Source organism: Mytilus edulis, chromosome 5 (genome assembly GCF_963676685.1).
Source record: "Mytilus edulis chromosome 5, xbMytEdul2.2, whole genome shotgun sequence".
NCBI lineage: Eukaryota > Metazoa > Mollusca > Bivalvia > Mytilida > Mytilidae > Mytilus > Mytilus edulis.
The window spans coordinates 84,247,707-84,262,788 of NC_092348.1; the positions used below are offsets into that span (position 1 = coordinate 84,247,707).

General features: G+C 31.1%; 1 protein-coding gene across 3 annotated transcripts in view; it reads right to left on the reverse strand.

Annotated features, from left to right (window-relative positions):
* Positions 1-15,082, reverse strand: part of LOC139525507 (dopamine D2-like receptor) — a 205,740-nt gene that overhangs the window by 25,738 nt on the left and 164,920 nt on the right. For 2 of the 3 annotated variants that reach the window (XM_071320897.1, XM_071320896.1), the window contains exon 5: positions 10,293-11,192. The gene's annotated coding sequence lies outside the window, so the exon portion shown is untranslated. Of the gene's footprint in view, positions 1-1,195; positions 1,389-10,292; positions 11,193-15,082 lie in introns of those variants that run through there. The other variant, XM_071320899.1, reaches the window with a different exon arrangement.

The window sequence follows — 15,082 nt, forward strand, 5'->3', positions numbered from 1 at the left end:
AATAGTCAACAATACTTATGGAACAACAAAAAAGGATAGCCATTCATGACACAAAACTAATACATGCACATCCAAAACATACATAAAGCTGTGCTTCATCTAAAAGTCACAGTGGGGCCTTTGCCAAAAATTAAAAAAATATAACCTCACTGCAAGTTTAAAGCGGACCCAAGCACTGGTAACGAGTAAAAATTTTTACAAAATGATTCGGATGAACTTTTCCAGATGTACATGTAACACCACCAAATCGGGCTTGGTCAAAAAAGATCACACTTGAAAAAAGTACTTAATTTAATAAGATAGTTCCTACTCATATTAATATATATATAAACAGAAGATGTGGTATAATTGCGAATGGAACAACCCTCGACAAGAGACCAATCCTTCTTCTAACCTGAGACATTGATGTAATAGTACAACATAAGAACAAACTATAAAAATCATTTGAAAAGAGCTTAGGTCATCAGATCGATCTTAAGCAAAGATACGTCGAACAAAACAGTGGTCGTGGCCGGGTACTTATACATCCCAGAAACAAAAAGACACGAAGTACGAATCTGAGAGTACATGCAGTTGAGCAAATTAACTAAATCCATTATATCACAACATCAAAACATTTTATATTATAATTATTTGCTTTATTGCGATGAACATTGACATTTATTTATTGCTTACTTTCCTTCTCTTTTTTAAATATAATATTCCTCCTGAAGTTGCTTCTATAATTACTGCCCTTAATTTCAATCAGTTTAAATTTTCTATAATGATTTTCGGTGAAGCTTAAAATGTTTTAAAATGAAGAAAAGAGGTCATTTGTATTCGTGTAGATAACATATGTTTTGACAAAGGTTAACGTTATTACAGCTGCCTAAAACTATCCTTTTTAAATAAGATTTAGTGAATTTTATAAAATTTCATCTTTACTATTTTGAATTATTTCATTAACTTTCGATATATTTTTTTGTATGAGTAAAACAAAAAATTGTGCAAAAGCCTTGTTCTGGATAATATCAAAGTCGACTAATAATTGAATTGTGAGGCCATGACGTCAGTTAAACGAATTTTCCAGAATTTTTTCGCCTTTTAAATCGACGAACGGAAAAAGTTGAAATCCTACTCGGAAGATATATATATATATATCAGCATTGGGTTTTTCCATTTGCAACACAGCATGACTCTTTATTTCAAATCTTACCTTTATTATTGTTGAATGACATCTTTCATAATCCGTTTATACTTATAACTGATAGTATTTACAATTTTCAAATCGCTATTACAACAATAACACTTCTCCCTGCCTCTTTTTGTATTAGTTTTTTAAGGAACTAGTACGTGTTTCATTCTGTCTACATGCTTGGTGGAATATTGGAAACAACAGGTGGACTAAGCTGAATCAATCGATAAAATAAACACCATTCATTCATGTTATTAAAGAAGAAAGTCCATATTGACAGAAGATAATTGATATGTAAATCTATTATCATGATATTTAATTCTTAATTTGATTCGATGTCGATTTTTTGTTCTTAAATTATTTTAATGTATAATTAATAAACGATTATCTTTGAATTAACATGTTGAAAACGAAATGATTAAATCAATTGCTATAAAAAAAGATTTCTAACGTTTCAACATGAATCAACTATCAGTACAGGGAGAGCACCTGTTTTGGGTTTAATATCTGCTCGCAGTTGGTATACATTTTTAATCATTAATTCAAAACTATTTTTGTGCGAAGAATTAGTATGCGTACACTCGACCTTAAGTTCGGGAAAATAAGATCTTTTTATAAGTTATAATTGGTTTTTGACAAGACTCTCAGATACTACGATTTTCATAGATCATTACTTGTGTCTTTTGACTTCATGCAAGTTGTGTTTTGTGCAATTTGATGAGTAATACGAAAAATAAAGAGATAGGGTATCAATGCCGATGAGACAAAATTCAAATGAATTAGATGTAAGTTATTATAGGCAAATGTAAAACCTTCAGCAATGAGAAAAAACCATACCGAATATAGTCAGCTATAAGAAGCCCCGACATGAAAAATTGTGAAACAATTCAATTGTGAAAACTATCGGCCTATAACAAGTTTGATAAAATACAAAAGGAATACTATTAAACTCTAAATTTGATAAAAATATTTAAACAATAAAATATCTAAAATTTATTTGAACTTACTCTGTGTACTTGTGTAGTTCTGTGGAACATATCATGAAACCTTATTGAAAAAAATGCAGAAAAAATAATCACATATCATGATACTTTCACATATCATGAAACGTTATTGAAAAAAAAATACAGAAAAAAATGTTGCTATTATATTCCTTACACGTAAATAATAAACATTTTGTTGAAATGTAATATTTTTTTTCAAATCGTTAAACGGAGCCGTAAACATTATTTTTTAAATGTTAAGATATAACACACTGCTGAGGAAGTTACTTCAATGAAGGCATTGTATTCATTTGTATCTTGTTTCCGACACTGGACTGATTTAATTTATGCAGACGCATTTCCCTCAAAGATTTGTCAACAGTTACTGTTAAAAAGTAAGTCGAGAGGAGCAACACGGGTAAATTGTGCCCTCATCCTACAGTCCAAATGATTCTCCAGTGGCGTATCAAGGGGAAGGGTTCTGGGGGTTGGAACCCCCGTTTTTGGACGATAAATGCATTTGAATGGGGACAAATAGTTGGACCCCCTCCCGCTTTTTGTCCTGGGTTGGGACCCCCCCTTTTTTTCAAATTGCTGGATTCGCCCCTGAACTCTTTTCCATATTTCCTACGGAAGTTGCCCTAAGCTCACCCTTTTTCGCTTATCCAATTTCATACATCAAACAATTCTGTTTTTTTAAGTAACTACTAACCGCAAACCCTTTTCCTCAAACATAAACTGCCCGGGAAACTTATGAGTACGGGTTGTACGATTTATTCTCTAAAAGTATATTACGTAATAAAAAAAATAAACTCTATAAATATTCCTTGTGTATAATTCACACTTTTTAACTAAATTGCGAAGTGGTACACTCAAACTGAACATTGTAACAGGAAGATATACTGGCATGGCTAGAAAATTACGTTTATGTTAATGTTGTAATATGCAGTGTGTTGAAAACGAATACCACTTTTTATTAGTATGCCCTACCTATAGATCAATAAGGCCTATATATTTGCAAAATTCTATTGTTCTGGGCAAAACCTTACTAAATTACCGTATTTATCTAAATTGAAGTCTGTTTTACATATTAAAAAATTGTGTAACTACATAAAATCAGATCACATATTGTTACTTAATGTTATTTGCTTTCTTATAATGATTTATATGTATTGATCTCTGCTGTTTATCATGTTTTTCGTTGCTATAGCATATATATGCTTTTTGCAATAAAGTGTTCATTCATTGACCAACAATGTAACTTTATGAGTAAAAAGTAAAATCACAAAAATACTGAACTCAGAGGAAAATTCAAAAAAATATTTAAAATCAAAACGATCAAGACATACTAGAGTTGACAAAAAAATGAATCAAATCTGCAAAAGAAAATAACAAAACTCTGGAAAAACTGAGCCAAAAAATCAAGATCGTTGGGGGATTTTCTTGCCTAAATCATAATGTGTAAATTTCATATAAGAATTTGTTAAAGGAAATGTTTTTCATACGAAGTATTTACAGACAGACGGACAGACTTATGTATGCATAATACGTCCTGTATTTGACGTTCATATACACATTGAACAAAGGTTATACAAGTAGAAAAGTAGTTTACTTGCTGTGCCCTTTTGGTTGTGTCTAATTTTAAATATTTGTTTGGTCATAAAATGTATTTTAAATAACAAAAATCTAACATTTTAAAGAAATGGTGTAAAACTAAACCAGATTTGATTTAATCTATAGTGTTATTGCTTTTTATTTTTATGAATTTCCCCAATCAAACGTAACTTTTAAAGTATGTATAATATCAATGCAATTTTAATATTGAGAATTGAACTTCGACTGTTTTGTATGTCTAGCCATATCATTAAGATGGTACATAACACATCTGTGATATCATAACTCTGTAAAAATCACCTGAACATAATAATCAATTTAGACAATTAAAGTGCACCGTTACGTTTTAAATATGATATAATGGTATGGAAAAATCTGTGCAGCTGAGTAACTCATGACAACAACGGGCTACATTTGAGAAAAATGACTGTAAAGATTTTACCCATTTCTGCCGTCGCCATATTGGAATCGTCGTAATTCCACTTACGATTATCAGTTTAACACCAGTGATAATCACGTACTAATGTTGAGGAAAAATTAAGCTTCTTAATGATCGAAATTCAAGTTTATCAAACTGCTGTATGTTCAATGAAATTTTTTCTAAAAAGTGTGAGGTAAAGTTTTTTTGAAATTTTTATCATTTTTTCAAATGGTCAAAGCAATTACTTGTATTTTGTTAAAATTTGAAGAAAAAAATTAAAAGAGAGAAATTAATTTAAGTCAATGTGTTTGATATCACTTTAAAATGCGTTCGTGTTTGGGTCTTATTTACGTTGTTGTGAATTTCGAAACCACTGTGTCTGAAAACGTCACATATTTGATCATATTTGGTATTCAGACAGATTAGACGTTATTCGTTTGATACCATGCTTTAAATTAGAGTGCCAAATGTATCAAGTATAACCGTATTTGGTTTACTTTTTTCTGTATGGTTTATTAATTCATAGACATATTAAGATAAAAAGTCATAATGATGGGATGAAAAGTACAAAACCAATTATTCTACCAGCTGTATTAAAACATTAAAAAAAAAGAAGGAAAATCAACCATGACCAATAAATTTGTTTGTATTTCCTACAATTTAACAGAATACAAAGCCATAGTATTATATTAATAAGAATTAAAATGTGCTTTGTTATTAAATGCAATATCAGTATTTAGTTCAAATATATAATCTTAAATTAATCCTAATTCTATCTTATTCATTCTTATGTGACGTCATTTTTCATTTTTTGATGCTCTGTTTTACTAATTCAAATGACGTCATTTTTTCGTCATTTTTCAGTTTCAAATAGGACGTCACTTGGCGTAGAGGTTTAAACGTATTCGGATGTGTCTACTTTTGTGTTTCAAATGTCTGGTTATGTAAATGTATTTCAGTTGTTTCCTGTAATTAGTTAATACTTCAGCTTTATCATGTACATCTTTTGAATATTCATTTTATTAAATTTACTGTTTGCAAAAGTATAAATTACTCTAAATTATAGGGATTTTCTGGTAACTTAACAGAAAACCCTTGCCGTTTTTGGCACAACCTTTTTGATCTTTTGGTCCTCGATGCTGTTCAACTTTGTACTCGTTTCGGCTTTCAAACTTTTGTATCTGTGCGTCACACATAGGTCTTGTGTGGACAAAATACACTTCTGGCGTATTAAAATTTTGAACTTGTTGCCTTTTGTTGGCTGTTGTTCGTGTGATTCTTTGTCAATTGTGTTCTCCAATTTATTTATATTGTAGTCCTGTGTTGTCATTTTGATGTTATATTTCACATGGCCATAAAAGTGCGAGGTTTGGCATGCCACAAAACCAGGTTCAACCCACCATTTTTTCCTTTAAAAATGCCCTGTACCAAGTCAGGAATATGGTCATTGTTATATTATAGTTCGTTTCTGTGTGTATTACATTATAACGTTGTGTCGTTTGTTTTCTCTTATTTTTGAGTGTAAATTCACATTGCGATAAGACGTGTCACGGTACTTGTCTATCCCAAATTCATGTATTTGGTTTTGATGTTATATATATATGTTATATTTGTTATTCTCGTGGGATTTTGTCTATATGTGTTACATTTTAGTGTTATGTCGTTGTTCTCCTCTTATATTTAATGCGTTTCCCTCGGTTTTAGTTTGTTATCCCGATTTTGTTTTTTGTCCATGGATTTATGAGTTTTGAACAGCGGTATACTACTGTTGCCTTTGTTTAATAACTACTGACATTGAAAACTACATTCGGATAGTTTCGGGAAAGTAGCTCAATTATACATATATGGTAATAAAAAGACACACAGACTATTTAGTTCTGTTTCACATGAATGCTTTAAAAAGCACCGATGAAACTTGACTAAACAAACACACTATTGATTCGAAGAGTTATTTCCTTATTAATGAAAACAGTTCAAAAAGACAAATACATTTACATTGTAAATAACTTTGGCATTGACAAAGACTAATTGGTGTGCAAACATTTTAATTTGATCTTCATTAAAATGTTTTTAATATAAAGAGATGCGGGCTATCAATATTATAAAGCAACCAAAAAGACCAAGTTACGAACAGACATCTTAGGTTAATATTGTACATTCTTTGACAGCAGACAAACGTGTTTGTATCTGTTTATTGCACTATTGATTTTAACAAATTGCACTAATTGACACATCTAATCGAAATAAGATTCCCTGCTTGTTACCTATTACAACAAACCATAGATGCAAATTAAAGATAAATTTCATACGAATATTTAACGGGACGAATTACGAACTACCAGTGGAAAAAAACACAGTATAAAACACGGTGGACGAGTGGTCCAAATAGTTCACCTACTGTATGACTAGTCTGTCAACACTGAGGTTGATAGTTCGAACATGGGCACTCCGACTTTCTTCGCCAACGAATCTAGCCGCCATGAAATAATGACTAGAGCGGTGTTAATCCCCCAAAAATATACATATTTAAATATACCAGTAACGTTAAGAAAAAAAACCCATTAAAAGCAAAGCTATGTCGCATAGATTTTCTTTTGAATTGACGGTCATAAGACAAATTAAATAGGAATTTATTTGGACATATCCAATTGATGTGAATTATTCTAGAAAGCAGTATATAAATGAGAAATAATCGATTTACTGTTCAAAAATAAATTGATTTAAAACACTTAAACAAATAATCAGCTTGGAAAATGTTTTCATTCGTCTTTTTTTTAACAAGAACAGATCTAGTTATAACTCTGTACAGGATCTTATATTGCAAGTTTTTCGGTTCGCCGGGTAAACCGCTGTTTCTGGTATCATGCTATGATACACAAACAAGGACGCAAGTTTCCTCCTTAAACGTTTCTTAACCAAAAGAAAAATTTAGTGGCCAAAACATTAAAGCTGCCCTGAAAACACTGAAAGTTCTACCTATGCAATGTCTGTGCATAGCAAATCGACAAAAAACAAGAACGTGACTGATATTATTTTCAAAAGAATACCTTTCCTAAATCTTGATATCTATATCTTGAACGTTTAGCTTAATACCAAAGTTTACGATAAAAGAGAGGAATTTTAATTTCTATTGTAAATTATCCACTTTGTCACCATTTTATGGTGTTTATGTATCTCAACTTGTTCTATTCCCTCGTGTATGTTACAATGTATTTGATTTTAACGAAAGTAATCTCTGTATTACTGGAAAATTATTACACAAGGGTTTTCGATATTACAAACTAGTCAAAACATTTATTAAATTTTATCATCGATATAAGGACATCATTTGTAAAGATAAATCAACGTGCAGACGTGTTATACCTTCAGGTATTTCTCATTTAATCATTAATGATACTATTCTATAAAAAGCACCAGAATTATTCAGAAAGGATATGGTTCAGATACTTTTGTCAAGTCATTAAAGATGGCATACTCTGGTATAGATATTGATTCAGTCATAGGGTCTTTCCATCGACAAAAAACACATTTGTTCTAAAACCAGTAGTTGGTATGATACGGTTTATGTTCTTCTTATATGTTTTATGATTCAATTTGTATGATAATATTATGTAGTACCCCTAACGAGAGGGATTGTGCTTGAATTTCATTTGATCAAGACATAATCGTTCAAACAACTTATGTGAGGTCTGGAGCTGGCATGTCCGTAGCTGCTGGTACTCCTTTTTAATTCATATATCATTGTAATTTTCTTTTAAACTGCGTTTTACCCTGCGTATTACTGTGTCTTTGTTTATTTTAGATTGGCTAGAGGTATGGAAGAGGGTTGAGATCTCCCAAAACGTGTTTAACCCTGTCGCATTTGAGCGCCTGTCCCAAGTAAGGACCCTCTGGCCTTTGTTTGTCTTGTAGTTTTATTTTAATTTTAGTTCTTTTATATGTTTCGGAGTTTGGTGTGACATCTATATTCACTAATCTGATAAAAAAAAAATCTTCAGGGGTCAGCTAAAGCCCAGTTCCAGATGCGGGATTTTCTCGTTGTGTTGAAGACCCATTGGGCTGTTGTCTACTCTTCAGTTGAGTTGTTGTCTCTTTGACACATTCCCAATTCCATTCTCAATTATATTTATGGTTAATTGTAATGAATAAAAGATTAAAACAAAACTACTTATTATGATAAACATGGACGAGAAACATTTGGCTATTAAACGGACCCGCTTCTCTTATGAACATTTAATACGAATAATTTGAAGAAAAAAAAACTTACGTTCATGTAAACAAAATCGTGACGACATATTCTTGACATTGTTAAACAGGTAATATATTTTTTGAATTTTTCCTTCAATTTTAAATCTTATTGTGGTTACATAAAGAAAGCATAACATAGATAAAAGATATGTGGTATGAGTGCAAATGAGACAACTCTCAATCCAAGTCACAATTTATGAAAGTAAACCATTATAGGTCTTCAACACAGAGCCTAGACTCACACCGAACAGCAAGCTATAAAGGCCCCAAAAATTACTAGACGTGTAAAATCACTCAAACGGGAAAACCAACGGTCTAATCTGTATAAAATAAAAAGAAAAGAGAAACACTTATGAACCACATGAACAGACTACAACCACTGATCATACATGTATGTATGTACGACTTTTAAGTGAGAGGGCGAGTGACAACTATGGAATCATGCCATGCTTCACTTTTATTCCGATGGCTTTACTTCGGAGAGGATCAAGAGTTTTATACGATGCCTAATAAAATAGGAAGACACGATCTAGTATATAAAATATCAACAAATTAAAGAAATGGTTAAATCTTGTTACATATATATAATTATAAATAAGTTAATAATTGAATGATAACAGTATTGTGCATTTAAGAACAATAGGAATCCCAAAAGTATTAAAAAGACCAACTAAACAAACATAAACGATCAGCCCTTGACTCCTATACAACTGCCGTAGCTACACTTAAACATGTATGCTATTATATATTGATATATTGTCTAATAAAAAAAAGAAGGCATTTTTACAACAATACACAGCTCTATCCTATGTATAACTTCCTTGAGAAAAACGCTACTTTCAAAACTATCAAATTGATCAAACCACTAGCGATTCGGATACTGTTAAAAAGTTCTTTTTACAATTCCATAGATAGATTTACATAACTCCGTAAAATTACAGAATGTGGCGGGATTAAACATGTTTTCTGGCGCCAAACCCTCCCCCTAACCTCGGACAATTATAGACACTTATTGATAAAACCTAAAGTTTACTTGATATACCGGTACAGTACACATTGGACAGCGCTATTCAATGTTATGACAGTACTACTAAATTACGCAATGAGCTTTAGAAACGCTTCTTAGAAATTCAAAACCATTTCAAAATTTGGAAACGACTCAGTCTATATAAATAAAAAGTAACATTAATTTCATTGTAAAATTTCCACCCCAAGTTTGCAAATGAGTATGAATTCGAAATATTGGAAATAATAGTCTGTAAACATACAACACTGACAAAATGTAAAAACATGACACACAGGCAAGCTGTTGTAAATGATATATGTGAATTTGTTAGTATTTAAAAGCCAATAAAAAGATTTTTGATATTAAATAACTTATTATTTCTTTTTTTTTTATCGGACATATAATACTATATTTCAGAATAGTAAAAATATCTTACACAATAATGTACTGTTGGTTTATAGCATTGCTTAAATGAAATGTTTAAAATTATCTCTTTCAAAAATTTTTAAATAAAAAAAAAAATAGTAATTAAAGTGAAAATCTTGGAATGAAAATGTGTTGCATGCGTCCTTCCGTCTAAATTTTCATTTATTTTTAAATCAAGTAATGAATGTATTTACACTTAAAAGGAAACTATAGTGGACAAATGTAGTACGATAAAAATATAAATGTAACAGTATACGAATTTCACTGTAATTAAACAATAATTATAATATTCGTATACAATCCGTCTGAAAACTTGCAACATCATCTGCAAATCAATTGGTAAAATGTGCACTTTAAAAAAACTATAATCTTGAAAAAAAACAAACATTTAAATAATTGAGAAAATCAAAACATGCTTACCTGTTAAAAGAGTGATCGTTAATTACGAAGATCTGATTTCCCTATGGTTAGAACTTGCATCGCATTATGGATTAATTATACATAACCAATTATAAAACATCCCAATAACTCTAAAGGCGTATATGTTCCGTACTATTATAACACAGAATTATTTCGATATTTCTTGTTAAAAGATGTACTGATTGTCCTGCAGACACACATGACACAACTGTTGAAATACTTAGATCGGTCAATATTTTCTACTTTCAAAGATGTAATTTAATTGTAAAGTGTTAGTTTTAAGTCATCATTGATCGGTCATTCAGTTATACGTTCCTTCTCTATTTTATTCAAAGAACCAAGACGGTATGTTTGAAGTGTAAAATGTGTTAATTAAATCATACTCAATCCATAGCCTTTCTAACAAATGTATCATACTCTGATATTTCGTAATTAGATCGTGTAATAAAAATGTGCTCCTAATGTTAACACAATTATACTGTATCAATAGCGATTCCGTTACATCTCGGAACAGCCTTATTTGATGAAAAAGTATAGTTTGACAACCTTTGTTGGTCTTGCGTTTTGTATAAGATCTGAAGTGACACTCCGTAAAATAGCTATACCTACACAAAGAACGTAAATGACAACGTTTTTATTCCAAACTCCCAGAAGACGAAGATCTAATATTATGGTAAGTAATCCCTGAAACATGACCTGACTGACTAAGTTTAGAAACGTCTCGACTCGGTGCTCCCTTAAATTAATTTAGTAATTAGCTGTTTGGATTTAGTCTTCGAAATTCCTGGCGGATTGAATATATGTCTGCTATATGATTGGTGGAGAGGACATCTTGTTACAAATAATATCCAAAGATTAGTTGCCTATCATAGAAGCCATTACCATGGATATCAACAAATCCTGAAATAGAACAACATGACAATTATTTAACAATAAAATATCTTATTTACACGTAATTACCATTTGTTTCATTGGTCTCAACTCAAATTCAATAAAAATATGTTAATAAAAAGCAATAATCACCAACAATCAGAACGATTCTCGTAACTATAAATAGCATGACAAACTATTGGGTTTAGCAGGATGTGAAATGAGTGGCTTTCATCTTTCGCTAAGATTTAAATTATTCTTGATTTTTTTCAAAACTCATGAAGGAACGAATAGCATACATGTATATGTAAAATCTATAGAATCAAATTCACCAAAACAAATGACATGTAGATACCGTACGGTCTTCAGCACGAGCTAAACCTATACAGAAACTGGATTTCTTTTATGTTTTATGAATTTTTACAGAAAGTGGAATGTTTCAGAAACAGAATTGTTTACGGTCATCAGAATCCGACCCTGTTTCATGAAATAAGAGTAAAGGATATTTTTTTTATTAAAACATTAAGATATTTAATAATCTTAAGTTAAACAGACTGACCAAGCTCACCGGAAAGTATACAGATCATTCATTGTTTAATTGGGAATGAAAATCATTAAACCAATATTTCTTATCGGTGTTGGTGATAATTATACGTATGTTCTACTGCGATGCTAATACGATAGCAGCTGAAACAGTTAATTAAAGGTGTTCGAAAAACAACACACCTGGAAGCAGGTAGAAAGAGTTACTTAATCAACATGTGTTGGTTGTATACATGTCAGCTGTTCTTCAGAATCCAAACAAATTTGTGCATTGTTCTTATTTTTTTTTATAGATTAAGTTTTATTTGTGAAAATGTTATATGACACCAGAACTATCGTTAACCTAACAAGAGAAATTGTAATAGTCATAATTTTCACTATACTATACAAGGTACATCTGTACTAAATGAAATGGGGATTCGTCACTTTGTTCTCGATACAATATTAAAACTATAGTTGAAGCATATCTGTACTTCACAACGACACAAAATATGTATCAAGAAGTTAGCATAATGTTACTGCAGTGTAAATCACGTCAAACAGCACTTGAGTGACAATCAACAACACCATCTTAATATTCATCTTAGTTGTTCTCGACCAGTGAAATATTAAAAAAAGTTTTTAACTTAGCAGTTTAATACTGGCACATAAACAATAAGGTATATTAGTTCAGCGAGAATATACGTCACATTAAACTCTGAAACATATAATTGAACCAAAATCAAAAATACACACAAGACTCACAATGGCCAGATACTTCTTAATTGGAACAGGCGCAAAAATGCAGTGGGGTTAAACTTGTTTTGTGAGATATCAACAAACCCCCTATACCTCTAGCCAATTAAGAAACTCAGTTTAAAGAAGTCTTAATCGATGAGACAGATGAAACTAACTAAGCAAAATTAATATGATTTTGAAACATTATAAAACAAAAGCAGTTACGTTACTGACATGCAAGCTCCAGATCTCAATAAAGCTGAGCGAAAGATTGTATCTTCATCGTATGAAAATCATCAACAATGATCCCTCTAGTTTCGTGTACCTGTATACTTATTGCTTCATCAAAGTTTAAAACACTTACTGGTAGAGGTACTCCCGTAATAGTGTGAACAGCCGCAATACTTAATATGTTGGTAATGATACTGAATCATGAAACTTTAACTTGTTTGTCATCACAGCCTTCGATAACAATGATTTAACACTCTCTCAGTCTGTCCGAGGCCTGCGTTGGGGATTTGAATAAAATAAAAGAGTAAAGTTCATGCATGTGCATGAGAAGAAAAAAAGAATGTTTAAGTACTAGTACTCAATATTAAAATCAACACACAAGGTTTAGTCCTTTGTTAGTTATTCGTATTATATTTGATTTACGTTTAGCACCATTGGCAACCAAACAGTTCAAATGTCTATAACATTTATAGTATTATGTAATAATTCAGCATTACAGATGAACGTTCACTCAATCTGACCTACCAAATCAATTAGTAAACTCAGCGCGCCAAGAAATGGTCTCGTCCACACTATTATGAAAACGATTCTATTACATTATGGCAAGTATATATATATGAATCCTGAAGTAGTTACAAATAGTATACTGATTGATGATGAGGGTTGTAAAGGATGATCTCTAACGACATGTCAATCAGTACAAAAACTTTGACAGCGCTTCTGCATAATCAGGTAGAAATGAAAACTACTCATTTTGATAGAAAGTTGAAAAAAATCAAATGCAACTTTCAAGATGTTGGAATCATTAAAATATAATTTGCTTTACGATTACTGTCAATCAAGAAATATATCACAGGAATGGCAATTTCTCTGAAATGATTACACAATATTCGCTTGATATCGCTTGAAGGTGAAATATTATTTTCCATTTTTTGTGCAGAGTTGTCAGATAGTACACGGATAATGCAATTAGCACAGGAAAAACCATATGGACGTTTTAAACTTATACAAACTAGGTTATGAGTTTCCTTAGAGTGATATTAATCTGACCCAGAGACATTAGTGTTAATGATATCTTGCAATATTTATGTGTTTTGTTTCTATCCATCATTTTGTAGGTCCTATGGGAAACTGTCTCAGAAACCAGTGCTTGTTTGTTGTATATATTTTCACTTAACTCCATCATGATGTCATTTATTATTTAATAGTACACAATTCATCTAAGAGATAACCATATTGTAATACTTAACTGAAATGTAACAAAATATTGCAGATAACAAATAAGAGATACTATATGTTTTGACAAGTTATGTTAAACCACAAACATAACAACGGTGAAAATATGGCAACACTGTGAACAACGTCAAAATATAGAAACACTGTGAACAACGTCAAAATATAGAAACACTGTGAACAACGTCAAAATATAGAAATATTGTAACAACGTCAAAATATAGACACAGTGCAACGTCAAAATAAAGAAAAATTGCAACGTCAAAATATAGAAACATTGCAACGTCAAAATAAGAAAAATTGCATGTGAAGCTAGGATGAAAAACAATGTGAAACTCAACATTACGACGTTCATCTAAATACATTGTCATGTCTGCAATCTTTGACTGCACGCGTACGGTAATACGAATTAACTCTGTGGTATTTTCATTTGGTTAGACTCTTCTGAACAATTGTTTGATTGTGAAAAAGAACCAGGGGAAAACATAGAGGACTTTACATCATACTGAACTAACTAGAAAACAAATAATCAAAGGACGTTATTGTTTCGTAATTTAAAATAATAATACATGGCATATACCTAGATCGAATGGCTATTATAATTACTTTCCCCCGACGAGGTAGTGTGTTGTTACAGCAAGTTTATCATCAGTGGTTTGGTTGCATGTCATGACATATCAATTTACGTTCGCTTGGGTCTTTTTTTCAAGACACTTGCTAATATTGAACACAAACCAATTCATATATCATACTTCTATGTAAGGTCCAGATTTTATTTTTATCTGATGCATTATGCATCTAATTTTTGGTGGGCAAACCTACATTGTATATACAAACAAATGTAGAGAGAGTTAGTTCTGAATTTATAAAATTGGTATAAAAATCAACGAAATTCTAGTTATTAAATTATTATGGCTATTCGCTGTTTACTTCAGATGTAATTGTTAGCTTCCAAAGATGAAAAAATAATTTTGTATGCTAAAATTCATTTTATTTCGAAGGATTTTGAAAACCACTGACCAAACTCTTTGGTCAAAATAAATTGAATATCAGTAAAAAATATGTCGATTTATGCATGTCGTCTGAAACCAGAAGCAATGAGAATTCGCAGATTACTCTATTCGTCAATGCAGGGTGTGCAGTTATCAGCATCACTGTTAAAATATGCCGAAACTATTTATTTTGTATTTTTTGTA